This window comes from Elephantulus edwardii, unplaced genomic scaffold (assembly GCF_000299155.1).
Source record: "Elephantulus edwardii isolate Elephantulus edwardi_28Jun2011 unplaced genomic scaffold, EleEdw1.0 scaffold00102, whole genome shotgun sequence".
NCBI lineage: Eukaryota > Metazoa > Chordata > Mammalia > Macroscelidea > Macroscelididae > Elephantulus > Elephantulus edwardii.
Window position 1 is genome coordinate 12,603,251 of NW_006399852.1, and position 9,067 is coordinate 12,612,317.

General features: G+C 37.6%; 1 pseudogene; it reads right to left on the reverse strand.

Moving 5' to 3' along the window:
- Window positions 1–325: 325 nt before the first annotated feature.
- The window catches only part of LOC102863669, a 253,851-nt pseudogene continuing 245,109 nt past the window's right edge, over window positions 326–9,067 (reverse strand).

The following is a 9,067-nucleotide window of genomic DNA, read 5'->3' on the forward strand; positions in this document are numbered from 1 at the left end:
AAATCATTTAAATTCCGCAGGAAATGGTGCAACTCCTGTTTTTAAGACGTTGTCAAAGTAAAAATACTCCTAAAATGTTAATAAAATAGAAGGATCTTGTCACAGGACAGTGGTGAGGACCGGACGTTCTTTTAATTTCTGGGAGAGGGTGTGCTTGTGTCTTTCCACCGGATGCTGATTCACCACTTTGGGTTCCAGACCGATTAATTAAACTTTATCGCAGAACAATATCCAAGATATGCTCCAGGACTCTCCCGACCTTCATCCCTACATAGACTTCCTCCTCTTCCTCTGCCTGGCCTAGCTCCTTCTATCTTCATGACCCCTATTTCACCTCCAACAATGGAAACTTTTGACAACGATAACCCTGATTCTGCCGCTGATGCTCTCCCTTTCTTCCTTTCTGGTTTGCAACTTCAACCTGATCAACCACTACCAGGAGGTCCACAAGACAAGCAGCTTCTACACGTGCTAGTGTGCCTCCATCTTGGGGTCAGATAAAGTGTCTGACTACCTGAGCTCTGCAAGTCCTGGAAAGGCAGAGCGAACCTACTACTCCTGAAAATTTATTTCTTGCTATGCTTGCAATCATCGTTATTTCGGTACTGTCTCTTTTCCCTATTGTTTCTGCGCATGAATCTTTTTATTGGGCCTATGTCCCTGGCCCTCCTTTGCTTCATCCTACAATCTGGGATCATGAAGAAATTAAGGATGTTGTTGTTGTTGTTATGTGCCTTCGAGTCATTTGCGACTCATAGCGACCCTATGTACAACAGCCCTAAACCCTGCTCTATCCTGTGCCAATCGTACTGCCTCTGACACACCCATCCCGATTGCCCCAGTCACTGAATCAATCCACCTCATAGAGGGTCTTCTCTTCCTGCTCTGTCCCTCCACCTTACCAAGCATGATGTCTCTCTCCAAGAGCCTGTCTCTCCTTACAACATGTCCAAAGTATGTCAGAAGAAGCCCCAGAATCCTTGCCTCCCAGGAGCAGCCTGGTTTAACACTCTTCAGGACGAATCTGTTTGTTTTCTTGGCAGTCCAGGGTACATTCAATACTTTTCTCCAGCACCTCAGCTAATAATTCTGATATTATGGGAGGAGATGGATATGCTTTTATTCTTCCTAGAACTTCATCTTTACTAAAACTATTCGGGGTATATAGAAAATTTACCACTTTGTTATTCTACACTTTTGAGAAAAATTCCTTCAGGATGCTTAGCATTAACTTATAGAACTCTATTGACTGATCAACCCCATGGGAAGGGTGGACGGTGATTAATGTAGACTTTAAGCTTTCTCTCAGCTTCAGACTGTATTTCTGCAGGGCAGTTAACAACTAATCCCTATTCTCCCCGTTCTTCAATTCCAGAATGTCATCAGGAAATGTACAATCATTCTTCGGATTTTATCAGTGCTGGAACTGGATTCCCAAAATAGTTTCCTTGTGGTTTTATTACAAAAGGGAGTTATTTATTCTCCTGGTAACTTTTCCATGAAAATTCATGATTGGTCTGTTTCTAGTTCCGGATATGATTATAGAAATTTCTTAAATACCCATACTGAAAAATTTTTTGTGAAATGATACTATATTACCCAAACCTCATGTTATTGATCATTAGTATACTCCAGGTTGTGTTGTGCCTAGATTTCTTGCCCTACCTTCAACTTCTCCTTTAGTGCAAGATGGGTTGTATAGATTATTTGAAGCATTAAATAGAATTTATCTGCAACTTCCACAGATGTATAAATCAATCCTGTTGGCTGTTTGTGTCACTACTCCTTTTGCTATATTGTATCCTAGTGATGATGGAATTTTGGAAGTTGATGTGAATGGTACAATGTATGATATTGACTGTATAGGTTGTTATATAATGCATTGTCTTAATTTTTCCCATTTCCCTAATATTAATATAATTGTGAGGTGTCCTTCCTATTTTATGCTACAACCATGGAATTCAAATCCTGCTTTATAGGAGTTGGAAAATATTTCTAACTTATTAATAAGATCTAAAAGGTTTGTTGCAGCTTTGATTTTGGGTATTACTGCATTAATATCTATTATAGGCTCAGTTATAGCATATACTACAGCTCTTGCCCAATAGGTACACATGGCCTCCAATGCTAATGATTTATCAAAAAAATGTTTCCTTGGCCTTGATAGCCCAAGAGCAAGTGGATAAAGGTTTATTATATAGAATTAATGTTCTTGAAGAAGTTATTTTACATATGGCTACTCAGATTTAGAATATTAAGGTAAGATTAACTATAGCTTGTCATAATGATTATCAATGAATTTATATTACTCCTTTACCTTTTAATGGCCCAGAAATCACTTGGGCTCAAGTGTAAGCACATATTAAAGGACTATGGAATTCTTCTGATATTGCATTGAGTATGAAGATTTGCATTCTCAGATAAGTGCCATTAATCAGGCACACTTGAGTATTAATTATGCCAGTAGAGGAAGTTACTAAAAAATTTTTAAAGTATAATACATCTATTGTTAAGGGAAATCCTTTTGGTCATTTATTATTAATGCTACTATTATTGAAGGACTTATGTTACTGCTTTTGTTTTTATTTTCAGTCATCTTCAAACATATTAATTCTGCATTAACAAACGCCCAAAGAGAGATTCGCATACTTTATTTAAAATATAAAAAAAAAAGGTGGGGCGGGGGGAGATGTGGTGGCCATACAGCTTCTAGGAACAGGAGAAGGATGTAACTCTGACAGCTCACCGATGTGCAAGGCTGCGATGAGTGCACCTTGGTGCAGCAAGGCTCCAAGGGGATTGTCTAGAGGAACTTCCTGTGAAGCCCTCCTATGTTGGGTGGCCTTAATGATTTTTGTAGTGTTTGTATTATCAGGAATTTTACCATTAATATGTGGGCTCTCTGTATGGGCTGAGGGAAATTATAAAAAATAGAAGAAAAAGAGAAGTGAATGATTCAATTATCAAAATGATAGTATTTCTAGTACATAGAAATGAGAATGTTGTAGCAAATGATAATACGAATAAGTTAAGCACTAATGATTCAGGAAATTTTCCCACCTAAGAAAGTAGAACATTAGATGAAAGACTTTTCCAGACGACTATTCTGAGTCCTCCTGAGATTGAATATCCTTGGAATGGTACCAATAATAATATTAATTTTAGGAAATATTTTTCTGAGAGATAGTGGAAGGAATTAATGAGAACATGTCCTTTTGAAAAACAATAAGCAGGAATCTTTGACTCCTGAACCATACATAGAAGCATTAAAATAAAGATAACAAAGAAAGATAAAACATCTATGCTTTCTACCATGAGAACTAAGTTAAGCCATGTAGCCTGCAGAATTAATGGAAGAAAACCTCCAAGGGTGTCAAAAGTACAAAATGTAGGTTGGATAGAAGAACCTTTATCTTATACAAAGGATTATGTAAATGGCATGGGAAAGGTTTGGATTGATGGAGAAAGGGTTGATTATCAGAGTTTGTCATTTACAGAAAGACTAAATAAGCCATGGAGGCCATAAGGAGAAAGTTAAACTCATAAGAAGTCTAAGAAAATAAAATGTTCATAAATGGCAATAAAAAAGCGAAATGTTCAGATTACATTGAATTAGAATAATTTAAGATTGTGTATGAGCAATTTATAAAGGTTGAAAGTATCTATAAAGCCACATGTCTCTTACCTTTACTTTTCTATGTAACTGCAAGAGCTGCATGAGCCTGAAAGAGGAAGTAAGGCTGCAGTGATATGCTTGTCTTGTTGTGTGTCTAAAAATAAAAGATGTAAGGAGTTTCTATTTGAGATTGTTATCATAATGTTAGGGGGAAAAGCAGGTTTTGTTGTGATGATAAAAAGTAATCTTCTATGAAAAATGTTTCTAGGAATATGAGCTATGGTCAGTCTTGCATAACTTTTTATGATTTGTAAAGATATAAATAAACTTTTTGAACTGATATTTGCATCCTGTCCGTGTATTGCACTGACACCATACATCCCTTTGGAAACCTCTGATCATCTGTGCCATGGCTGGCCACCAGCAATTCTTTGGGGAGGTCTTTGATAGTATAATTTTTTAATGAAACTCTTCTTTTTATTTCTTGACTGTTTATTGTGGATCCAACTAAGATGAAATTATTGAAAATGTTAATGATGTTGCCTATTGGCTCACTGGTTAGAATTTTATTTATTTATTTTTTTATGTTGTGATGTAATTAATGTTGAAGGTTGCAGTCCTTGATCTTTTGCAGTAAGCACTTTAAAATATCCTCACTTTCAGAGAGTAAGGTTGTATCATCTGCATAATGCAGATGGTTGATGGGTCTTACTCCAATACTAATAACACATAATTCTTCACAAATTTTGGCTTCTAAAATGATATCTTAAATATAGTGAATAAATAAGTATGGAGAAAGGAAACAGCCCTGACACACATCTTTCTTGAATTTGAACTATGTAATGTTCCTTTCCTCTGTTCAGACAATAGCTTCTTGGTCTAGACATAGGTTTTGTGAGAGTAAAATTTAATGTTCTAGGATTCCTACTCTTCTTAATGTTAGCCATAATTTTGTGTCATCAGCACAGTCAAGTGCTTTAGTAAAGTCAATAAAACATAGACATTCTTCTGGTATTCCCTGTCAATATTCAACTGACATCAACAGTGATATTCCTTGTATCATGGCTTCTTTCATGTCAGGATTTTATCCATTCTCCATAACTTTTTAATTTGAATGCAGAGAAAATTATTTGAGAAGCTGGAATTTATGAAGAAGAATATAACATCAGGATCAGAGGAAAACATATCAATAACCTATGTTACAGATGATATAATCTTGTTTGCTGAAAATTAGGAGGTCTTGATGCATTTGCTGCAGAAGGCCTAATAATAAAGCTTTCAGTATGAATTTCATCTCAACATCAAGAAAACAAAAGATTCTCACCCCTGGACTGACATGCAACATCATGCTAGATGATGAAAATATTGATTCTTCTTGCTTGGATCCACAATCAACTCACTTGGTCCCGGCAGTAAGGAAATCAGGAGATCTATTGTACTGGTGCTGGAGAATAGTATTGAGAATACCATGGACTGCTAGGAAAACAAACAGATTTGTCCTGGAAAGGGTTAAACCAGGTGGCTCCTTGGAGGCAAGGATCCTGAGGCTCCGTCTAACTTACTTCGGACATGTAGTGAGGAGAGACCGGTCCTTAGAGAGGGACATCATGCTTGGGAGGGTGGAGGGACAGCGCAGGAGAGGAAGGCCCTCTATGAGGTGGATTGATTCAGTGATTGGTATAATTGGGATGGGAATGTTGGAGACAGTGCGATTGGCACAGGACAGAGCGGAGTTTAGGGTTGTTGTACATAGTGTCACTATGAGTCGCAGGCGACTCAATGGCACATAACAACAACAACAACATATTGCACTGGAAAATCTGTAGTAAAGGACATCTCCAAATTATTAAGAAGCAATGATGCTATTTTGAAAAATAATGTGCACATGATTAAAACTATAGGGTTTTTTTTAATTGCTTTAATGTACCTGAGAGCTGGACAATTAATAAGAATGATAGAAAAGAATTGATGCCTTGGAGCTGTGGTGTTGGAGAGAAGAACCAAATATCTCATGGATTGTCAAGTAAAAACATGTATATCTTGCCATGGTCTTTGCAATTACTTGCTATTCATCAGAGAGCTGGACAATGACTAGGGATGATAAGAGGAGAATTGATGCCTTTGACCTATGGTGGTAGAGAAGAGTATTCAATATACCATGGACTGCTAAGAGAATGAACAGGCTCGTCCTGGATAGGGTTAGCCCAGGCTGCTCCTTGGAGGCAAGGATTCTGAAGCTTCGTCTGACATACTTTCGGACATGTTGCAAGATTGGACCAGTCCTTGGTGAGGGACATCATGCTTGGGAGGATGGAGGGACAGTGCAAGAGAGGAAGATCCTCAATGAGATGGATTGATTCAGTGACTAGGGTAATGGTGTATGTTTGTCAGAATGGCACAGGATAGAGCAGGGTTTGGGGCTGTTGTACACAGGGCCACTGTGAATCACAGGGCTGTGATACATAGGGCAACTGCAAGTCTCAGGCAACTCAAGGGCATATAACAACAGCAACAACATCTTGTAGAAGGTGCATCTAGAGTGCTTTTTTGAGGGAAATGTGATAAAAGATTAATCTCACATTCTTTGGGCATGTTGCTAGGTAAAGGTATTTCTTGGAGAAGAATATCATGCTTGTAAAGGGGGAGGGTCAGCAAGAGAAGAAGATACTCAACCAGATGTATTGATGGATTGACATAGTGACATTAGCAATGGACTTGAGGTGTTAGAGATTGACACAGGACAGGATAGAGTTCAGATTAGTTGTTTATAGGGTCACAGTGAATCATACTTGACTCTACAGCACACAACAACAACCTCTAATGAATTCATCTTGAATTTCTCCAGTTCTCTGTCAATGTTCTGAGCTAGCCATTTCGGAGTAATATTCAGCAGCCTTTTTCTTGCCTATGATATTACTTAATTTTCTCATTATGTTGGATTTGCTGGTTAATAGCTGTTGTTAGGTGCCATCAAGCCAAGTGCATCTCATACTGACTTTATGAACAACAGAGCAAACTTTGCCCTCTCCTGTGCCATCAACATCTCTGACACACTTTTCTCTATTGTGTCAATCCATCTTGTTGAGGGTCTTCCTGTCTTTTACTGACCCTCTTAAATTTCCAAGCATGGTGCCCTTTTCTGAGGAATAGCCTCTCCTAGTAACATACCCAGATTATATGAGATGAAGCTTTGCCATTCATGGCTCCAGAAGCCCTCTGACTGTACATTTTTTCTTTTTTTTAAATTTTCATAATTTTAATGAACGTTTACAGAGATTTTGGATTTTCATTCATTCATTGTTGCACTTTCCTCCCTGCCCAGGCATCCCCCACCCACCCCGCCCCAGTTTGCTCCTCTCTTTGAAAAATTAAAAGAAAAATTCTTTCTTTGGTATACAATCCCCCCATGCCCTTCCCACCGCCCCAGGTACAGTCCACCATGCACCCTTAATTCTGGACTCTTGTGATAACTATTTGTTCATAAGTCCATGAGCTATTCAGACTCTTCTCTGACATCACATGTCAAAGTCTTCCATTCTTCTGTCACGCTAATTTACTGCCCAGTTTTCAGATACATAGTAAGTGATTAAAAAACCTGACTTGAATCATGTGCTTCTTAGTCTTCAAACTGACATCTTTGCCTGTCAGTTATTAGGAGATGTACTTGATAGCAGACTTGTCCAATGAAGTGCATCTTCTGAATTCCTGATTGTGGTACCAAGGGTGTTGATTGTTTATCCAAGCAAGATAAAATAATTGACAATGGCAATCCATTCTCCAGCCATCGTTATAATATGTGTACTCTCACTCAGTGGTGAGAATTTTTGTTTTGAGATATGATCCATACTGGAGGCTGTAGTCTTTGATCTTCTGGAGTAAACATTTCAAGACCTTGAAGAGGACTTTTCGCAAGCAAGGTTGTATCATCTGCAGGTTGCATAATGCAGGTTGTTCATAAGCCTCCTCTGATCCTGAGAGATGCCACATTAAGCTTCATAGGGGCCAGCTTCTCAAATTAATGGGCTCAACATGCATATTGAGTAAGTATGGAGGAATAATACATTCCTCATGCACACTCTTCCTGATTTTAAATGACATGGTATTCCCTTACTATATTCAGACTTGGTTTAGGTATAGATTTCATATAAGCACAATTAATTATTCTGAGATACCCATTATTCTCAATGTTAGCTATAGTTTATTACAATCCATACACTTAAATGCCTTTGCACAGGTAAACATTCTTCTGGTATATTCTGCTTTTAGCCACAATATATTTGACATCAGAAACTGTATTTTTTGTGTTACTGCTCAAGTTAAATCCTATTTAAACTTCTGTAAGTTTCCTGTTAATGCAATGTTCTAGCTGTTTCTTAATAATTTTCAGCCATATTTTGCTAGCATGCTATATTAATGATATTGCTTGATAACTTGCAAATTCTGTTAGATCACCTTTGTTGGGGAGTAAATATGAATCTTTTCCAGTCAGTGAGCCAGGCAGCTGTCCTCCAAATTTCCTGGCCCATACTGGTGAGCCCATCCCACATTACATCTATTAGCTCAAGCATGTGAATTGGTATACCATCAGTTCCTGGAACCTTATTTTTCTTGTTTGAGGTTTTGGGTCCCCCCACACACACACTTCATGTAGCTTGAACCTCTTCTTAGCATGTGTAAAAATTCATTACAAAGACAGGATGGAGAAAGAAAAAATCCAAAATTGATGTCTGAAGATACTATACAAATTGTATGAGAGCATCTATAAGCCAAAACAAAGTAAAGAGATGCTGAATTAAAGGGCTCAGTAGAAGATTTCAAAGGGCAACTCGAGAAGACAGAGATAGATGAAATATGCAAAGATCTAGAGTCAGAGAACAAAAAAGGAAGAACAAAGAACTGAAAAAAAAATTCAAGCCCCAAAGCAATACTGAAAGATGCTATAAGCAAGATCTTTAATCATCTGGGAAGTATCCAAAGTAAATGAAAGGGATACAAGAGTACCACGAATAAATTCCTGTCAGTACCATATGAATAAGAGCCTATGGTAATAAAAAGATTCAGCTTTTACTTCAATAATAATTGCCTAAAAACACTTATGATAACATAGTTTAATTGTCTATATAAATTCAAGCCTGAGTTCCTATGAGAATAGTTCATTGAGTGTGAATGTTCTGAGAAAAGCATGATATTATCATTTCTTTCTGATTTGGAGCAGGCTCAAACAAATAAAGTGTTGTTCCATCAGATTTTTAGACCTTGTGATTGAGTCACATTTTCAAGTTTCCATTTTGATAATTTCTTTATGTTCAATTACTAAATTGCAAACTCTGAGCTTTTATTATTGTTGTGCATTCTTTGGGAAGGCTTGTCTTTGTGTGTTTACTTGCAACTTATTTTCAGATAGAGAGGGTTAAACCAGGCTGCTCCTTGGAGGCAAAGATTCTGGGGCTT